The sequence below is a fragment of the Adiantum capillus-veneris genome, chromosome 12 (assembly GCF_014529385.1).
Source record: "Adiantum capillus-veneris isolate H3 chromosome 12, ASM1452938v2, whole genome shotgun sequence".
NCBI lineage: Eukaryota > Viridiplantae > Streptophyta > Polypodiopsida > Polypodiales > Pteridaceae > Adiantum > Adiantum capillus-veneris.
The window spans coordinates 13,422,297-13,443,419 of NC_140942.1; the positions used below are offsets into that span (position 1 = coordinate 13,422,297).

The 21,123-nt window shown below is 39.9% G+C and overlaps 1 protein-coding gene across 2 annotated transcripts in view; it reads left to right on the forward strand.

The window, feature by feature from the left end:
- Window positions 1-21,123, forward strand: part of LOC147445338 (uncharacterized) — a 56,021-nt gene that overhangs the window by 8,624 nt on the left and 26,274 nt on the right. Inside the window, exon 2 of one of the 2 annotated variants that reach the window (XM_086524883.1) lies at window positions 9,041-9,300. The exons of the other annotated variant lie outside the window; for it this stretch is intronic. The gene's annotated coding sequence lies outside the window, so the exon portion shown is untranslated. Of the gene's footprint in view, window positions 1-9,040; window positions 9,301-21,123 lie in introns of those variants that run through there. 2 annotated transcript variants of the gene reach the window in all.

Here is a 21,123-nt window from a genome sequence, read left to right on the forward strand (position 1 = left end):
TTTACTCTAGCTTAATTCTCATTGGTCCACTTCAAGGGTCTTCCAATAGGAATTGGGCACACCTTGTGGGCATCTGGCCTAGGGAGCTGACATGTGTCCCTCATTCCCTTTGTGTAAAGGGAACCTGGTTGTGTGTGTGTGGCTTTCTCTCTCATCCCCTACCTTTGGGGCTCGCTCCCTCCCATGTAGGGATGTGCAAAGACTTTTAGGGCACACACAAAGCATCCAATTTTCCCTAGGGTTGACCTTTGGACACAACCTTTGAATTTTGGAACCTTAGCATTTTGGAAGTCTTAATGGGCTGAACCTTAGGGTCTTTTTAGCCCATTGTTGCACATGGCTCTTTTGTAGATGGTCCCCCCTTTGGATCCCTATTTTCCCTCCTTTGGATCCCTACTGTGGCCGGTCTGCTAGCTTAACCAATATTCTAGCTTTTTCTCCCTTTGTACTTCCCCACATTAAATGATCAGTTTAATATGAGAAAATCATTTAGGAGAATTAGATATTGATTATTATGACATACTACTTCACATTTGTGCACAATAAAGAAAAAGGGAGTCTTATAAGACAAAAACTTTGTTCATTTTTAACATTTTTACATTTTCTTGCTCTTGGAAAGCATTTTAAGCATTGACAAGGTTTAGGTTATCCTTTAATTGTATGCCTTGCATTCATCTAGCATCTTCAAAAGGATAATTCTTAAACTTAATAAGATATCATCGGATAGTCTTACCACCTCTTTGTACCTTGTCTTCATGTCGGAGGATGGACTCGGGCTGCAGCACCTCTTCTTGGTCCTCAATCTCCGGTGGGTCTTCAATAGTTGGTTCTTGAGGTGGCTCCCCTTTGTAAGGCTTTAGTAGGCTCACATGAAAATCATTGTGTATGAGCCAATGGCTGGGCAACTTGAGTTGAAAGGCCATCTCATTGATTGGCCTAAGAATCTGGAAGGGACCTTTTTGGTAACTTAGCATAGTACGTTTGGTGTCCCGTATGATTCTTGCCCGTCGTGTGCCTTAATCGAGCCTTGGGAAATTTGAGTAAGACCCAATCATTTTCGTTAAAGGATTGGGCTCTTATGTGCTTGTCCGCAGCAGCCTTTTGAGATAGAGATAGCATCCTTAATCTTTTGGAAAGATTCTTGTAGGTCTCGACTATACTCATCTGTAGCGAAGATCTTCTCGTGTACCTTAAGTAGCAGGGGACTTTTTTATCTTCCCTCAATAACCTCAAAAGGTGCTTTTCCTGTGGAAGTATGTACAATGTTATTGTAGGCATACTCCACTAAGGGTAAGTACTTCTCCCATTGGGATATTTGATCTACTTTCGTTGATCGAGAATTGTTAGGTTAGCTATTTCACTTTGGCCATCCGTTTGTAGGTGATAGGCCGAAGAGAAATTTAGCCTTGTTCCTAAATTCTCAAAGAGACCCTTCCAAAAATCACTAGTCATTCTAGGATCTCTATCCGACACTATAGACATTGGCAAGCCATGGCCGGTACTTGAAGATTTGTGATATGAAGAGGGTTGCCATTTAATGGGCTTTGATAGTCTTTTTGACAGGTATAAAATGAGCTTGTTTATTGAACCTATCTGCTATATATTCCCGTAGTCCCATGGATAGACTTAGGCAATCCAAAGATAAAATCCAAGGATATTCGCTCCCATGGTGAATTAGGGATTGGCAAAGGTTGAAGCAGTCCAGGTTGCTTCCCTCTATCAAACTTCGTTTTTTGGCATACCACACATTTACAAACATACTCTTGTATGTTTGCTTTCATGGTAGGCCAATAGAAATATGTTTCAATCTCCTTTAGGGTAGACTGAATCCCTCTATGACCTGCATAAGGAGGAGCATGAGATTCATACATTACTTTGTCACGTAGTGAGCTAGTAACACATGGTCTATTGCCATAGAGAAGATAACCATCTTGTAAAGTAAATGGTTCCTCTTTCTTCCATAGTGCAAGGGCTGAAATCACATCTCTAAAATTGGGATCAATAGCATACTTATCTATCATAGAAGATAATTGTGAGTTGCTATGGAAACCGCATTCACTCTCGGCCGTCTTGAGAGTGCATCGGCTACTTGATTATGCTTGCCAGCAATGTGAGCAATATAAAAATGAAATTGCGAAAGGAAATTTTCCCACCTCATTTGTTTGTCAGAGAGCTTGGTCTGCATCATGAAGTACTTAACACTAGTTTGGTACCAAAACAAGACACTTAAGTGTCTTTTTTTTACAAATTTAAATTAAATCATACATGGTTTAGATTGTTTTCTTAAGAACACCCTCTTGATATGCTTAAATATACTAGCTAGAGGGTCTTTTAAAAATATAACCTTGCATTTTAGAATCTTCCATAATCAGGAGCTATACTCATCAAGTTGACTCTCGTAAGACTGCGATTGATGGTTTGAAGAAATTGACTTTATAAGCTCAAGAAAAAATGAAGCAACCTTGTTAAAAAATTTAGGTGTCTATTCCACAGTTTTGCTATAGATAACTAAAAGTTTTATGTGCAAAAAAATTGATTTGGGAGTATATAAAATAATGGAAAGTTCTATGTGTTTGATATAACCATTTCAAGCATATCGACGTAGACAAAGAAAAATATGTTTTTCATGTATTTGTGAGTTTTAGAAAGTGATAGATTGCTTACCCTTTCCATTGAGGAGTCAAGGTGGCAAGTAGAACGGTTTCCGTATGCAACAATTATTGGATTATTTTAAATATTTAAAACTGTATAAGAGAGAACTTTGATATTTTCATTCTTGAGACATAAGCATTCACTTCAAATAATATCAAACTTTCTATGTAGATAAACTAAATGTATCAAAGTACGTGGTACATACACAATTGGGGTGCCAAAAACCTTGGTTTTAATGTTATTATGTAGAACTCAAGATTTTCAAGATTTTTTGAAGGATAAGAAATTCAAGATAGAGTTCAAGCAACGATATATAATTGAGTTAGGGAGCTCAAAAAATACGTAGTTTCTTGGTTTCAATATATAAAGCCATTTGTAGTTGTCAAATTGCACTTGAATAGCACCAATTCCATGAGTGGACCTTTGGAAGACCAAAATTATGCTCTTATTCAACATGTGCTCAAGTATGAAATTATGTTTATAACTTGCATGTGACTTGGAAACTTGTGTTTAGAGTGAATTCCATTGTTTTGTAGCACTAAGTGCTAACACTTTGCTTTTATAAACATAAAAAAGGCCATCTCTACAAAAAAATATAAGAATTTTACGAATTTTTTGACAAAACAGCTTGAAATTTTACTAAAACTTATGACTTAGAACTTATCAAAATTCATTCCATACAAATTGTATTTTGACATGGAGAAAAATCCAGTATTTTCTTTCCCTCATAACCAACCTATGGTAGAAGCAAGGTATAAAAACCTTCTTTCTAGCTTGACAAATAAATTGTCAAAACTTGGAAGGAAAAGAGGACACTTTAATGTCTCAAGACACTTAAGTGTCCAATTACAAAACTAGTGTTAAGACTTTCGTGATCCGTTTGTAGAATGAAAGGAGTCCCGAATAAATAGTGCTTCCATGAGTCTAAGGCATGTAGAACTATAAAGAGTTTCTTTTCATATATGCCTAGAGATTTCTCAACAGGGTCGAGCCTTCGACTTTCATAGCCTATGGCGTGCCCTTCTTGGAGCCAAACAGCTCCAAGGCAATCACCACAAGCATCACATTGGACCTCAAATGGCTATGAGAGATCTGGTAGTGTAAGCACAGTTTGAGAGATAAGCTTTTTGAAAGCATTGTTCTCCTTGGTAGACCATGTGTACCTAATGTTTTTCTTTGTTAGGTCATATAGTGGTCCTGCTGTTAGTGAGAACTTTTCTATGAAGCGTCTATAGTATCCACACATACCTATAAAGATTCTTAGTTTATGAAGATTCCTTGGTTTAGGCCATCCTTTTATTACCTCTAATTTTGATGGATCCATTTGGATGCCATCTTGAGAGATAATGTGACCTAAATACTGAATCTCTTGTAAGAAAAATTCACTTTTCTTTCGATTAACATAAAGTTTATTCTCTCTTTAAACTTGAAATATTACCTGGAGGTGTTGCTTGTGTTTCGTCTACTGAATTAGAGTAGATGATGCTATCATCAAAGAACACTCCAATAAAGGTTCGGTGAGGCCTGAATAGCTTCTCCATCAAGCGGTTGACTGTGGCTGGTGCATTGGTCAAGACAAAAGGTAGGACAATGTATTCGTAAAGACCAAACTTAGTGCAAAGTGCGATCTTTACAATGTCTTGATCAACTATCCTTATTTAATGATAGCCACTTTTTAGGTCAATCCTACTAAAGTAAGTGGACCCTTGTAGCTTATCAAATAGGTCTTCTACCCGTGGAATGGGAAACCTATTCTTGATGTGATCCTATTTAGTGCTCTATCAAGAACAAAATGGAGATGAGCTAGGCCTAACCATGTCCTTCTCGACTAACTCATGCACTTGCCACATAATCTCCTCTTGTTGAGCTTGAGAAACTCTATGAGGAGGTTTGTTAGGCGGTGAACTTTCTGGAAGAAGTTCAATTGCATGGTCATCATTACCTTGTTTAGGAGGTAGCTCACAAGGGATGTTGTCAATAAAGACATCTTAAAATCCTTTGAGAAAATTGGATAACTCTAATTCCTTTTGGTTGTATATATTTTCTTTTGTTAAAACATTTTCATTTTGAGAGTCTTTAACAAAAATCATGTACACGGGATTAGATCTCTTTATTGACTTATTGAAAGCTTGCGTATGTACAATGGGTATGGTATTACTGATTTCGTTAGCATCTATGTACATATCTTTTTCCTCGAACCTAAAGGATATTCTTCTTTTAGGGAATTTAACATTGGCAGCCATGAGATCAAACCATGGTGCCCCTAGGATTACATCCTCATGCTTGAGGGGAGAGATAAAGAAGTCCTCTTTGTGCACATAGCTTTGGACATGGAGCCTCAATTTCCCAAATTAAGGGAGTGACTGAAGCTTCTTGCCCACCGTCTGCGGGTAGGACATCTCCCATCTAGTAAGCTTGTATGCCTAGCTTGGTGGCCAACTCTGTGGATATGAAATTGTGAGTAGAACGAAGGTCAAAGAGAATAAAAGAATCATGTTCTCTTACCTTTCCCCAAGAATGGCATAGAGGAGATCCTTTGTGGTGAGTTTCCTCCTCTTGGATTTTGACCAAGGTAGCTCTAGGAGACTCTTGGCGGGTATTTTTTTGAGAACAAGCACGATACGCATGCCCTTGCTCGCCGCACTTGAAACAATGATTATCCTTGCGATAACACTCAAGATCTTCAAGAGAGTTTATTTTTGCCTTTGTAAACTCTTTTCTCTTTAGCTTTGTTGGAGTTGCCCGTAGGAGACTTTTGGACATTGTCCTTCCCCTTAGGCTCATTGAAACCCTTGTTTTCCGTGGGCTTAGAATTTCTTTTAGCCCTTGTTTGGAAATTGATTTGAGAAGCCACCATAGTATGGTGTATAACTGCCGATGTGGTGCGTGGCCTTTGGGAATTGACATACTACCATTTCTTAAGCTAAGCTCGCACAAAATTGTTGCTTTTGCTCTCCAAAATCCAACTTTTTGAAGACAATGGCTTTGAGTTGTAGGTCCCAAAACTTGTCTACATATTTGTGAATGGATTCATAGGGAGAGAGCTTCAAGCTTGGCCATTCGATGAGTACTTTGTCTTTGGCATCGGTGGCCAAAAACTACTTCATAATGGAAGCTCTTAAAAGCTTTCCATGTTCGTGGAGCTTCATCGTTGGCCCGTAGGCTAGACCACCATTGTATGACGGAGTTTCAAAAGTGAATAGCTATATGGTGTAGCTTAGAGGACTCCGTGAAGCCCTCATCTCCATCGAATTGTTGGATAAAGGCCAAGACTTTGTCCGTAGCACCAAAGGTGCCATCGTAGGTAAGGAAAGAGATTCCCTTCCCTCCCTCTTTGAACTTCTTGAGCTTGAACAACCTCTTCCACATGGCATAGGATTTCCTACGGTCTCTTATTTTTGATGGTTCAAAGGTTTCACCATCGCTTTCTTCAAAAGGTGAAGAATTTGAGGAAGATGGAGAAGAGGGGTGATCTCTTTCTTGCCTTTTTCTTGCCTTGATCTTCTTTTTCTTCACCATCAATTTCATAAGAGAAAGAGGATGAAGAAGAGGGTGTCCTCTTTCTCGCCTTTTTCTTCTCTTGCTTTTTATCATCCCTGTTTGAAGTAGGGTGTGGCGAAGTATGTGATGGTCTTCTCCATTTTGGAGGTGATGGAGAGGGTTTAGCCCGCCATCTTCGTGGAGCCATCTCCATCAAGGTGGCAGGAGACTCACGTCTTTCTGGTTCCTTCGGTGGGGGCTCTTGAATTCTCCTTTGAGAAGGAGATGCGTCATCAAGGAGAAAATTTCTGAGCCCTTCATATGAATCCTCTTCTTCTTCCCGAATCGGAGAGAGACCTATTTTGGAAGTCTAACAAGGAGGCTTCCTAGGTGTTCTCTCATCATGGTGGGGAGCTTGGAGAATCCCATGAGGATGAAGCTGTTGCTGCACTTCACTTTGGAGGGATGGATTGTCCATGGCTTGTTGAAGCCTAGAAACAAGATAGTTAACAAGCATCGGGGCATCATTAGTAGCCTACTCATTAGCAAAATCAAAGTTATCAACATAAATTCCACTCTCTTTACTATTGTCAGCCATTCTAACAACTTTTAGGTGTAAAATGTTTAGGTGTACTTTGGCACTTCAAGCTGTAGTTGCTACTCCTCTTTACCCCTTTAGAAAAGGCACTCAAGCTACTGTACCCGTGGCTCAAATACCATTAATTGCAAGGAATAGAAGAGAGGGTCGTTCAACACCAAAACAACACCGGCTCCTGTCAAGCTTCTAATAACATCCACTTTAAGCCGTAGGCAAGCCTCGTAGGACTCCACTATTAAGACCATAGATCTCGACGGTGATGCCCCCTTAACTGCACAAAGGCCGGCGCACTGCAAGGCTGAAAAATCCCTATTCTACTTATTCACATGCAATTAATAATACCAACAATTTATAGCTAGCTTGAGGACCTCCCTTCTTGAGCAAGAAAAGAGAAACCTTGTGCTTTGATACCAATGTAACATTTAATGGCCTAGAAACTTATGTGTAGCGGAAAATAGCATGAACATAGTGAGCATTTCATTAGAATAGATTCCTAATGAGGATAACAAGAGTGCTTGGGTGAAGAGAGCAACAAAAAGCATAACACCTAGTTAGATATCATGAACAATACCTCAAAAGAGAGAGAAATTAAGCAATTCACAACAGTTGAGGACCGGATTTGCATGGAGCCGGTCCCCCCTCCAAAAGGCTTTGTATTATAGTTTCTCCCATCAAGAGAGACATTTTACAATACAATTCTTTGTGTTCCTTCAATACTAGCTAGTGCAATGAATATGGAAACTTCAAGCACTAAGCACAACACTTATCAAAAACAACATCAATTCCCTCACGGTCTCAGTTCCAAGACCTCACACACCTTCGAAGATGGTGAGAGCTAGCGGGGTATGAGAGTAGATTGAGAGGAAGAGGAGTAGTCTTACGAGAAAGATGTACATCTCCTCACATAATCACTCATATTAGCAGAGATTAGCTTAGTAATTAGCATGGTAGAGGATATGAGCATGCATTGAAGGTTGGCTCTTGGTTGGGTTTGCATCACAAAGCCAAGAGTTGTTGGTGTAGGCCTCCCTTCTCACAAGCTTGGAGTAGGTGAAAAGCTTTCCAGCTTTTACTATTTGCTCATGCAGACACCCCATTGGACCTCCCTAGGCTTAGCCAACAGGATTTCAGGATCATAAGTGATAGCCTTCTGACATGTGTTCCGCTTTCCCCTTTTGTGAGAGCTTTTTCTAATTAATTAATGCAACTAAACTCTCATTGGACCCCTTTGTCTCCTGGCGAATAGGAATCAGGCAAGCCGCATTGGACTGTTGAATGCTCATTGGCCCCTTGGGAGACTGTCCAATAGTCTTCTAGAGAGCTTAATTCCTATTGGTTCTTTTATTAAGTGTTTTTAAGTTCATTAAACTAGTCTTAATCTAGCCTAATTCTCATTGGTCCACCTCCAAGGCCATCCAATAAGATTTGAGTACACCTTGTGGGCATACGGGCTAGGGAGCTGACATGTGTCCCTCTTTCCCCTTGTGTACAAAGGAAGCTTGTGTGTGTGTGTGTGTGTGTGTGTGTGTGTGTGTGTGTGTGTGTGTGAGTGAGTTTCTCATTGGTCCACCTCCAATGCCATCCAATAAGATTTGAGTACACCTTGTGGGCATACAGGCTAGGGAGCTGACATGTGTCCCTCTTAATTTCCCCTTGTGTACAAAGGAAGCTTGTGTGTGTGTGAGTGAGTTTCTCTCTCATCCCCTACTTCTTGGGCTTGCCCCCTCCTTTGTAGGCCTTGAAAAAGACTTTTGGGAGACACACAACATCCCATTTCCCTAGGCTTTTGACCTTAGGACACAACCTTTGAATTTTGGAACCTTAGCATTTTGGAAGTCTTAATGGGCTGAACCTTAGGGTCTTTTAAGCCCATTGTTGCACATTTCTCTTTTGCACATGGCCCCTCCTTTGGATCCCCACTGTGGCCGGTCTGCTAGCTTAACCAATATTCTAGCTTTTTCTCCCCTGGCACTTCCCCATATTATATGATCAGTTTAACATGAGAAAATTGTTTACGAGAATTAGATATTGATTATTATGACACACTAGACATGCACTCACATTATGTTTTTCTTTTATTATTTTCTCTCTCTGAAATGGAAAATTATAGAGAGAGAAAATCATTTTTTTAATACTAGTGAGCAGGGCCAATATATTTATAATGGTTGAATTTTACATAATAGATATGGCCTTGACGTGGGTAAGCATCTCTTTTAGAGTTTTGTGGAGTGAAAGCCTTTCTTATTGTGAGAATCAACCTAGCTACATTTGGCCTTGTACATTAGTACTCATTGGTACTTTTGGACTTAGGTGTATCACGGTCCTTTAATTCTATCAAGGATAGAGGGCTTAACAAACCCCCTCCATTTTGGAAGAAAGCAGCCTACCACCACTAGTACCTGGAGCAACAATCATTTCCTTGCAACGATTGAAGGTCATGAAATTTCACTAAAGTCGATGAATGTCCCATGAAAGAAATATGATGATCTATTATCTAGCTTTCTCTTTTGATTTCTCTTTCCTCTTTAACCCTCTCTCTCTATTTAGTTTTTATGAGTCCCCAATTTCATCTCATGATTCCTCTCTCCCTTTCTCTTCTTTTCTTTGTTTTTTGGAAACAAATTTATGCTATGTTTATATTTGTTTATGTAAGATACATAAAAGTGTTGCTAGTTGAATAACCAACATCTGTCATAAATCTCCCTCTCTTTGTTGCTAACCTCTCTATCTCTTTGCATCTGGGTGCATTTCAATCTCTCCCTCCGTCTCCATCCCTTGACCCTCTTTCGCATACTCTCTCTCTCTCTCTCTCTCTCTCTCTCTCTCTCTCTCTCTCTCTCTCTCTCTCTCTCTCTCTCTCTCTCTCTCTCTCTCTCTCTCTCTCTCTCTCTCTCTCTCTCCCCCCCCCCCCCCCCAATGAATATTGAAAATTTCAAAACATAGTATCAACAAATTTACCAAATTAAGGAGAAACTTGGGTGCACAAAATGGAATTAGAATGACAAAGGAAAAACAAAATGTGTCGTGTGATTTAAGCATACTATGTTGTCGTCCTATAGCATGTTTACAATGTAAAATCAAAATTTTCACCTCACTATTTGTGCTTTGTGACATGGGGTCAAATGGTACAATGTACATAGTGTTATATGTGCTAAAACGGTTGTCGTAGTTGCAGTTGCACACATACCTTATCACGAAGCCAAGGCTCTAGATGTGGTAAGATTGTTGCATGCTTTATTACATTAGAACATGTCTAATTTATTTTATAGATGTACATATGCTAAGTGCATGATGGTGGCATACTTGTTCTGTCTATAAAGTTCAATACGGATGAACATTGTCTAAAAATAACAGCTAATATGTATACCATCAATGATGTTATTGGAGATCATGACAAGTAAGACATTGAGGTTTATGATGCAAATTGAGATCAAGCAACACAATTTTGTAGATCTTTCCTAGCTCATTTGGGCTTGTTACGGCCAAGACGGGTCATTTTTGGGCTAAAATTGGCCATATAATGGTCCAAGAAATACACATTTTTGATAAAAGAAAATGGGTGAAAATCCCAAATCACTCATGTTTCCATGACTTCAATCAAGGGTTTAGCTTATTCTTGGCTGAATATCAGCACTTGAAGCCTCTTTGAAAAGGGACACATAGGGTTCTCTTATGGTGTGCTCTTGGGGACATCACCCCATAAATATGTTAATATAGAACATGAGTTTGACATAACTGATTTTACACCATATAATTTACCCTTATTTAACATACAAAAGGGTACCAAAAAAACGAGGTTTACACAAAAAATGGTGTATATTATTTATGAAAAATCTACAAGTAAGAGATTTTCAAAATAGGCCTTGAATGCACATTGTCGAAATGTGTGTGGTCTAGATGGGAGGTGCAGAACCTCTGGATGTGAGAGTTCGTGAATGATGAGAGTCGCAAACACTTACGATAAAGCGTTTATGGAAAATCTCCAACTCTCTTTCACCATCTTCGAAGTTGCGTGAGGTCTTGGGTCTGAGAACGGGGATAATTCAAGTTGTGTTTGTTAAGTGTTTTGCTTAGTGCATGAAGTTTCCATCTTCATTGCACTAGCTAGAAAGTTAAGAGCATTCGTGACAAATTAGTCACAAACCCTCTCACCTATTATACTTGGAAGTTGCTTGTTTTCCTAGACGAGTTCGTGATGAAATGATCATCAATTCATATCCAAATTTACTTAAAAAGAGCAATTAAGAATACTAAACTTTTAGCCATGAAACTTAAACTCTCATAGAAGCACAACTTTCAATCAAAACCCAAACCTCTTTCATGGTATCATGTATAGTAGCCTCTCACCCAATTACATAGTCGTAACATTAAACAGCTGAAAGGAATACACGAGCTTCCACCTTCATGGGGACCATTTTTTTAAGAGCTTCTAAAGTGAAGCCCACACACCATTTTGATAAGGGGAAACCCTAATTCACTCCCTCACAAGCTCAGATACAAGATTACGAAGAGGCGGGAATGCCCTACACATAGATTGAGCAACCATGGAAGCAATTGCTCAATAGAGAAAAATTGCAGGTTTTTTCCTGTAAAAAGAAGTCCTCTCTCTCTCTCTTACCCATGAAAATATGAGCTGATGTGTCCATTTTTGGGCCATTTTTCCACTTTGGACAAAAAATATGTCATTTTCAAGTCATTTTTAACCCAAAAAATCCCAAACAAAGTCAAAAAAATCCCTAAATTTATGGAATTACTCCCCATAAGCATAAAAAGTATAGATAAGCATCATTTTTCATCAATATAACATTTTGGGTCACTCTCCATGCGAGTTTGCAACGGTGCCTGTTAGCTGCTATATTTGGCAGTTTTTGCCCGCATGTTCTTTATAGGCGAGATTAGTGTGCCACCATGAAACACTTGGAATCTGTAAATTTTCAAACCAAATTAACAATCTTATCAAGTTGGAGAGCACGCAAAGGCGCCACATCTAGGGACACGATTCCGTGGTGCACATGATAGCGATCGCAATAGCCACTTTAGCATATATCAAAATATGTACATTTTGTTTTTCTTTCCATGCATCGAGAAGTTTCAAAATTGAGATGAATGTTTTTTTTTCACACTATGTACGTGCCACCACACGACATCCACCCCCTCTAAACCTGCCCATCCTCTGGCATGTGCCAACATTCTCCTTATGTAAATTTAATCTTCATTAAGATCCATAAATATTTGAATGTCATTTTCATCTTTTGCAAAGTTTGGAAGATCATCCTCTGCTTCTTCATCCTCATCTGTAGCAATGTCATAAAGTTCTTCATCACCATCTTGTTGTGAATAAAAAGGATCATTATCATGTCTCCTCTTGAACATCTTGATTCCTTTGCCTGTAATGGGAATTTTAAGCTATGTTCCATCGAGCTCCCTCAAAGTATATGTAGCATTTCCATACACATGTTTGACAACATAGGGACCAAACCACCTTTTTGCAAATTTTCTTTGTGTGGTGTGCTGGTTGTCAAGGCTAGTTTCATACATTAGGACCCAATCATCCTCTTCAATAGGATTTGGTCGAAGCCTATGTCTTTTATCAAACCTAACCATCTTTATTCTTTAGTCTTGCATCCTTTAATTGAGCTTTTGCAATCTCTATGTCTTCTTGTCTTCTTTCCAATTGCTTTATGCGCAAAGCAATTAGATTTTCTCTACTTACACCATCTTCCCAAGGTAGCATGTTCCAAGTAGAAACTACATCCTCAATCGCCATGACTGGCTTTTGATCATACATCAATTCAGTAGGCATGTAACTAGTCAGTGATCTATGAGTTTTACGGTCATCCCATAAGCATATGTTAGCAACCTTGGCCATTCACGGATTCTTCCTTTCCATGCCTTAGCGAAAGCTTTGACAATAGGAGGATGTCCTCTTTCACTTTTTCCATTCCCTATCTGCCATTGCATTATCTTTTCCTGCAATGTGATTCAATTCTAGGTTCAATGACTTTATATAAGCAATCCACCTAAGCATAGAAATATCAGGAGTAGAGTAGCTTGCAATCATCCCTAGAAGTGGTAATCAATTAGTCTCCAAAACTACAGATGCTCCAATGAAGTACTCTTTGTTACACTTAAATGCTGTAACCACCCCCCATCAATCCCTTTTTATTTGTGGATATGCTCTTTGGTGATATCTTAGAACCTTGGCCCAAAACTCACCACATACTTATGTTTCTCATCATCTTCTTGTCTTATTGCCGATCCGATTCCCATTGGACTAGTGTCCACTGTCACAATCACCGGTCTTCCACACTCATAGTCAATCTTCTTCAAAGTTGGCAAAGACAGCAACAATTGCTTCAACTTTCTCATAGCTTTTACATGTACATCGTTCCATTGAAACCGTTGGTTCTTCCTTAGCAATTGATAAAGAGGATCTGTGACATGTGCATACTGTGGAATCCATATGAGATAGAAGACACATGCACCTAGAAACCTTCTCACCTCTGTGATATTTACACATAATTCATTCATCCTGTGTATTGCATCCACTTTAGTTGGACAAGGTCCGCGGCGATGAGGATTACAAATATGTCCCACTATCAATATTTCTTCAATCCCAAACACTGACTTTTGCCTAGATATTGTAAGGTTCACTTCTTCGAGACTTGTTAAAATTATGTCAGAATCATTGTAATGGAATTGGCCTATTTAACTTGAGAGTAGCGGAAATTAATGAAAGTACTTTTGAGAAATGACTTTGTGAGCATAGCGGGTGAACATAGTTGAAGATAGCAACATAATCATAGCAATTAGTTAACTTGGCATGAACAATACTTTTGCAAGAGAGAGAATTTAGAGAACATGACAACAGTTGAGGACCGGATTTATGTGGAGCCGGTCCCCCCTCCAATAGGCATTTGTATTATGATTTCTCCCATTAAGAGAGACTTGTTACAATACAATCTTTGTGTTCCTTGTGACCTAGGTGGCAATGAAGATGGAAAGCTTCATGCATCACAAACATAACATAAACTTGAAGAAAGCTTTAACTATCCCAATCCTCAGTCTCAAGACCTCAAACACCTTCGAAGGTGGAGAGAGCTAACAGGGAATGAGGGTAGGGAAGAGGAAGAAGAAACATGTCGTAGGAGAAAGAATTAGTTCCTCACTTGTCATAACTCTTGTTGCTAGCATACATAATAGCATAGTAATGAAGACGAAGGAGATGGAAAGCTTAAGCATTGAAGCATGGCTCTTGGTTGGATTTGCACTCCATATCCAAGAGTGTTGGTGTAGGCTCTCAACCTCTACTTTCTTGGAGAAGGAGAGGGAGCTCTTACACTTTGCATAGCACACAATGAGAGTGTTTGTGAGTGTGTGTGGGTGAGTATACCTTGCAAGAAACCCCCCTCCTTGCTAGGTCGACCCCCTCTTCTAGCTCATCATTGAAGCTCATTGGCTCATGCCAAGCCTAGCCAATCCCAAGCTTGGGCCATTTCTAGCAATAGGTGTAGTCTTGGGACAAGTGTCCCCCTTTCCCCTTAGAGAGAGAGAGGCTTGGTAAATGCAAAAGCAATGAGATAGTTGTTGTAAATTATCATTGGACCCCTTTTAATTCTAGCCAATAGGGTTCAAGCACCTCATGGAGGTAACATGGGTAGGGGCTTGCCATATGTCCCTGCTGCCTCTTTAAGCTTGGGATTTCCTTGAGAGTGTGTGTGTGTGTTCTCTTTATAACCCCTAAGAAAAGGGCTCGCCCCCCTCTTTGTAGGGATCTTTTTGACCTTGGGTGCTCAAGCACCTTAGTCATCAAGCATGACTAAGCACTTGGACTAGGGGTGTTCCCACAAGCATCTCAGGCAAGCATGTCAAAGCACCTCAAGCACCTTAATCATGCAGCTGGTCAAGAACCTCAAACACCTTAATCAAGCAATAGGTCAAGTACCTCAAGCACATTAACCAAGCACCTCAAGCACGACAAGCACTTCAAGCAGGACAAGCACCTCGAGCTTGGGCCGGGTTCCCACCTCAAGCTCAGACCTAGCTTGACTATGGTCCTAAATCTAAGGACTTTTACACACATTATTGGAGGTCTTCAATGAAGCTAACACTAAGGTCTTATGCTCCATTATTTAACCTTGCTCTTTGATAGAACATCTCTCATTTGGGCTCCTTTACCGTTGGCCACGTGTTGAGATAGATCTATACTCACATGTCTATATCTTAACCCTTGTTTCCGTTTATTCTCCCATATTAAGTGATCAGTTTAATATGAGAAAATCATTTGGGTTTGTTAGATATTAGATATTAGATTTTATGACATTACCTCTCTCTTGAAATCATAGTCTTCCTTGACTATGAGGTAGAAGAGATAAAGCCTTAGTCATTAGTCAATTTTACTTAGCGGGTAGAGGATCCCTTTTTACCCTACGACATCTTTCCAAGATGGATGACTAATCTATTTGGTGCTTGGGAGACATAGATTCCGCAAGCATGTCTGCTCTTTAGTCCATTTCATTCTCCCAAAGTAGAGTGACAAATTCTACTCAATGTTTGAGAGACGTCGTCATCACAAACATGATTCTAAGCATGCATACTAGTTAAATTTGTGCACAATTAAAAAGAGGACTAGTCTTATAAGACAAAAACATGAGTCATTTAAAAGAAATTTGTACATTTTCTTACTCTAATGTAGCATTGTAAGCATTGACAAGGTTCATACTATCCTTAAGCTGTATTCCTTGCATCCATCTAGCATCTTCAAAAGGATAATTTTTGAACTTAATAAAATACCGTCGGATAATCTTACCATGTCGTAGTACCTTGTCTTCATGCCGAAGAAGAGCTTCGGGTTGTAGCACCTCTTCTTGGTCTTCAACTTCGGGAGGGTCTTCAATAATTGGTTCAGTTGGTGGCTTTCCTTTGTAGGGCTTAAGTAGGCTTACATGAAAGGCATTGTGTATGAGCCAATGGTTGGGAAACTTGAGTTGATAAGCCATCTCATTGATGGGCTTCAAGATTTGGAAAGGACCATAGTATCTTTTTGCTAGTTTAGCATAATACTTTTGATGGCCCGTAGGATTTTTGCCCGTCGTTTGCCTTAATCGAGCCTTAGGAAACTTGAGTAAGACCCAATCATTTTCTTTGAACATTAAGGCTCTTCTGTGCTTATCAACAGTAGCTTTTTGTCTTTGTTGAGAGATGGATATAGTCTCCTTAATCTTTTGAAAAGATTCTTGTAGGTCACGGCTATACTCATCGGCGGCGAAGATCTTTCCATGTACTTTGAGTAGCAATGGAGTTTTAGGTCTTCTCTCAATGATCTCAAAAGGTGCTTTTCTCGTAGAAGTATGTACATTATTATTGTAGGCATACTCTACAAGAGGTAACTACTTTTCCCATTGTGAGTGTTGATCTACTTCGGTAACATAAGTCTTGAGTAGATCAAGTATCGTAAGATTGGCTATCTCACTCTGGCCATCCGTTTGTGGGTGATAGGCCAAAGAGAAATTCAATCTTGTTCCTAGATTTTCAAAGAGACCTTTCCAAAAATTACTGGTCATTCTAGGATCTCTATCTGACACGATGGATGTGGGTAATCCATGGTGCTTGAAAATCTGAGATAAGAAGAGAGTTGCCATTTGATGTGCCTTAATAGTCTTTTTGACAGGAATAAAATGCGCTTGCTTGCTAAACCTGTCAACTATTGTCCATATTCCTGTATTCCCATGGATAGACTTGGGTAATCCAAAGATGAAATCCATGGATATACTCTCCCATGGTGAATTTGGAATAGGTAATGGCTGGAGTAATCCAGGTTGCTTCTCTCTATCATACTTGGTCTTTTGGCATACTACACATTTTGAAACATACTCTTGTATGTCCACTTTCATGGTAGGCCAATAGAAGTACGTCTCTACTCCTCGGAGAGTAGGTTGAATACCTCTATGCCCCGCATATGGAGGAGCATGGGATTCATACATAACTTTCTCACGAAGGGAATGGGTAACACATAGCCTATTTCCGTGGAGAAGATAACCATCCTGCAAGGTGAATGGTTCCTCTTTCTTCCCCAAAGCAAGGTCTGACATTATGTCTCTAAAGTTAGGGTCAGTAGCATACTCATCTATCATAGAGGATAGATCATTGTGAGTAGCTATAGACACTGCATTAACTTTGGGTCGTCGTGAAAGTGCATCAGCCACTTGATTGTGCTTACCAGCTATGTGAGAAATATGGAAATTAAATTGCGAAAGAAAATTTTCCCACCTCATTTGTTTGTCGGAAAGCTTGGTTTGCGTCATGAAATACTTGAGACTTTGGTGGTCGGTTCGTAGGATAAATGGAGTCCCCAATAGGTAGTGCTTCCATGTGTCTAGGGCATGTAGAATAGCTAAAAGCTCTTTCTCATAAATGCCCAAGACTCGTTCATCAATATTGAGCCTTCGTCTCTCATATGCTATGGCGTGCCCTTCTTGAAGCAAAACTGCTCCAAGGCAATCACCACAAGCATCACATTGGACCTCAAATGGATTTGAGGGATCCGAAAGCACGAGGACTGGTTGGGAATTAAGCTTCTCTTTGATCTTTTCAAAAGAATTTTGCTCTTTATCAGTCCATACAAACTTAACGTTCTTCTTAGTTAAGTCGTGTAGTGGTTCTGCTACTTGAGAGAATTTTGCTATGAAGCGTCTATAGTATGCGCACATACCAACAAAGCTTCTTAGCTCATGTAGATTTCTTGGGTTAGGCCATGCTTTTATTACCTTTAACTTTGATGGATCCATTTGGATACCATCTTTAGAGATAATATGACCTAGGTATTGAATCTCTTGAAGAAAGAATTCGCTTTTCTTTTGGTTGAGAAAAAGCTTGTTCTCCCTCAATGCTTGAAAAATCACTTGGAGATGTTTCTTATGTTCCTCCAAAGACTTGGAGTAGATGATGATATCATCAAAGAACACTCCAGTGAATTTGCGGTATAGTCTAAAAATTTTCTCCATCAAACAATTGAACGTAGCTGGTGCATTAGTCAAGCCAAAAGGCATGACTATATATTCATAAAGACCAAACGTTGTGCGAAACACGGTCTTTAAGATATCTTCATCCACTATCCTTATTTGATGATAGCCACTCTTAAGGTCAATCCTACTGAAGTAGGTAGAGCCTTGTAGCTTATCAAACAGATCTTCTACCCGAGGTACAGGAAATTGGTTTTTGATAGTGATATGGTTTAGTGCTCGGTAGTCCATACACATACGGTATGTACTGTTTTTCTTTTTCACTAAAAGGACTGGAGAACAAAAGGGAGAGGAACTAGGCATCACCATCCCTTTGTCTACCAGCTCTTGTACTTGCCTCATGATCTCCTCTTGTTGAGCTTGTGAGACTCGATAAGGAGGCTTGTTAGGTGGTGAGCTTCTAGGAAGGAGCTCAATACGATGGTCATCATCCCCTCGTTTTGGAGGTAAGTCCATAGGGATATCATCGATGAACACATCTTGGAATCCTTTTAGAAAATTAGACAAGTCTAACTCTTCTTGATTCCTACCATTTACATTTGATGAAACATTAGTATCTTTTAGAGACTCTTTGACAAAAATCATGTACGCAGAAACTGAGCTCTTCATTGACTTATCAAAAGCAAGAGGATTTACAAGTGGAATAGTGTGACCACGCTCACTAGCATCTATATACATGTTCTTTTCCCTGTAGGTGAAGTAGATTCTCCTTTATGGGAACTTCATGTTGGCAGCCATGTGATCAAACCATGGTGCCCCTAGGATAACATCCTCATGTTGGAGAGGAGAGATGAAGAAGTCTTCTTTGTCGACATAGCTTTGGACATGAAGCCTCAACTTTCCAATCAAGGGAGTAATAGAGGCTTGCTGTCCCTTGAAAGCTGCATCAGCCACTACTATATCTCCCATCTCAAAAGCTTGAATGCCCAACTTGGTGGCCAACTCCATTGATATGAAGTTAAGAGTAGAGCGAGGGTCAAACAAGATGAAGGCATCATGATCTCTTACCTTTCCCCAAGCATAGGAAAGTGATGATCCTTTGCAATGAGCATCCTCTTTTGGAGCTTCGATGGTGGAAGCCCTAGGAGTCTCATTGCGAGTATTCTTCTTGGGGAAAGAAAGATAGCCATGTCCTTGCTCCCCACACCTGAAACACTTATGGTCTTTGCGAAAAGCTTCAAGATTTTCAAGAGAGAGTTTGTTTTTACCTTTGTAAACTCCCTTCTCCTTGGACCGATTGTTGTAGTTGTTGGAATTGACTTGGGAAGTATTTTGAACATTGGTTTTCCCCTTTGCATCATTTTTGTCTTTGTTTTCCATGGGCTTGACATTACGCCTAGCCCCTTGATGGAAATTGATGCGTGAAGAAACCATGGTGTGATGGATTACTTCGCTAATAGTACCAGGTCATTGAGAGTTGATGTATTCGGCCATCTCTTCAGGTAATCCCGCACAGAATTGCTGCCTTTTCTCGGCAAAGTCTATCTTTTGAAAGACAGTAGCCTTGAGATGTAAATCCCAAAACTTGTCTACATATTTGTGGATAGACTCATGGGAGAGGAGCTTCAAGCTACGCCATTCGGTAAGCACTTTGTCCTTTGCATCGCTTGCAAGGAATTGCTTCATGATGGAAACTCGTAGAGTTTTCCATGTCTTTGGGGCTTCACCATTTCCACGAAGGCTAGCCCACCATTGTGACGAGCTGATTTTTGGAAGTGCATAGCTACATGGCGTAGGTTAGAGGAATTTGTGAATCCCTCATCTCCAAAGGCTGCATCAAATTGTTGGATGAAGGCCAACACTTTGTCGGTAGCACCGAAGGTGCCATCATAGGTGAGAAAAGAGATACTCTTTCCCCCCTCCTTGAACTTCTTTAGCTTTAGTGACCTTTGCCATGCAGGAAATGATTTGCGATGTCCTCCCCTCTTGTATTCTCTAGGAGAATACCCATAACTTTCGTCAGAAGAGGAGGAAGGTGAAGAAGAAGGAGAAGAGGGTAACCTCTTCCTAGCCCTTTTCTTCCTTTGTTTCTTCTCTTGCCTTTCAGAGTGATGAGGAGGACTATGTGTTGATCTTTTCCTCTTGGGAGGAGTGGGCGATCGTCTAGACCGCCGTCTTCGTGGAGCCACATCTTTAGAGGAACTTAAACTTTCATTGCTTTCTTGCTCTTTGGATTCCTCCTCTCGAATGGGAGAGAGTCTTCTTTTGGGGGTCTCTTCAAGAGGTCTCCTAATCTCTCTCTCCTCTTGGAGAGGAAGAGAAATTCCATAAGCACAAAGTTGTTGAGTAACTTCGGCTTTCAAAGCAGGGTTGCCCATAGCTTGCTGTAACCTAGTGACGAGATAATTCACAAACATGGGAGCATCATCATTACCACCTTCATGTGCAAAATCAAAGCTATCAATGTTCATTCTACTCTCTTGATTATTGTCAGCCATGCTAACAAAATTTATGTATGTACTTAATGTATGCTTTGGAAATTCAAAACCTTAGTTGCCTCTCCTCTTAGCCTTTGAAAATCGGGTCTTAAGAATCTACACCCATGGCTCGAAGTGGTTAATTATAGAGAGTAGAGGAGTAGGTCTAGCATAGCAGAGTTGCCAAGGGCTAGCTCCTTTCGGACTTCTTATAGCTCAATAATGGTAAAGCCGTAGGCAAGTCTAAAAAGACTCCATTATTAAGTCCAAAGCTCCTGAGGTGTGCACCATCCCCCACATAGTGGGCTCGAATAAACTGATAATAGATCCCACTTCACTTACCCTAATATAATTAACAACATCAACCATTTATAGGCTACTTAAGGACCTCTTCTTAAGCAAGAAAAGAGAAACCAAATGCTCTGATACCAATGTAATGGAATTGGCCTATTTAACTTGAGAGTAGCAGAAATTAATGAAAGTACTTTTGAGAAATGACTTTGTGAGCATAGCGGGTGAACATAGTTGAAGATAGCAACATAATCATAGCAATTAGTTAACTTGGCATGAACAATACTTTTGCAAGAGAGAGAACTTAGAGAACATGACAACAGTTGAGGACCAGATTTATGTGGAGCCGGTCCCCCCTCCAATAGGCATTTGTATTATGATTTCTCCCATTAAGAGAGACTTGTTACAATACAATCTTTGTGTTCTTTGTGACCTAGGTGGCAATGAAGATGGAAAGCTTCATGCATCACAAACATAACATAAACTTGAAGAAATCTTTAACTATCCCAAGCCTCAGTCCCTAGACCTCAAACACCTTCGAAGGTGGAGAGAGCTAGCAGGGAATGAGGGTAGGGAAGAGGAAGAAGAAACATGTCGTAGGAGAAAGAATTAGTTCCTCACTTATCATAACTCTTGTTGCTAGCATACATAATAGCATAGTAAT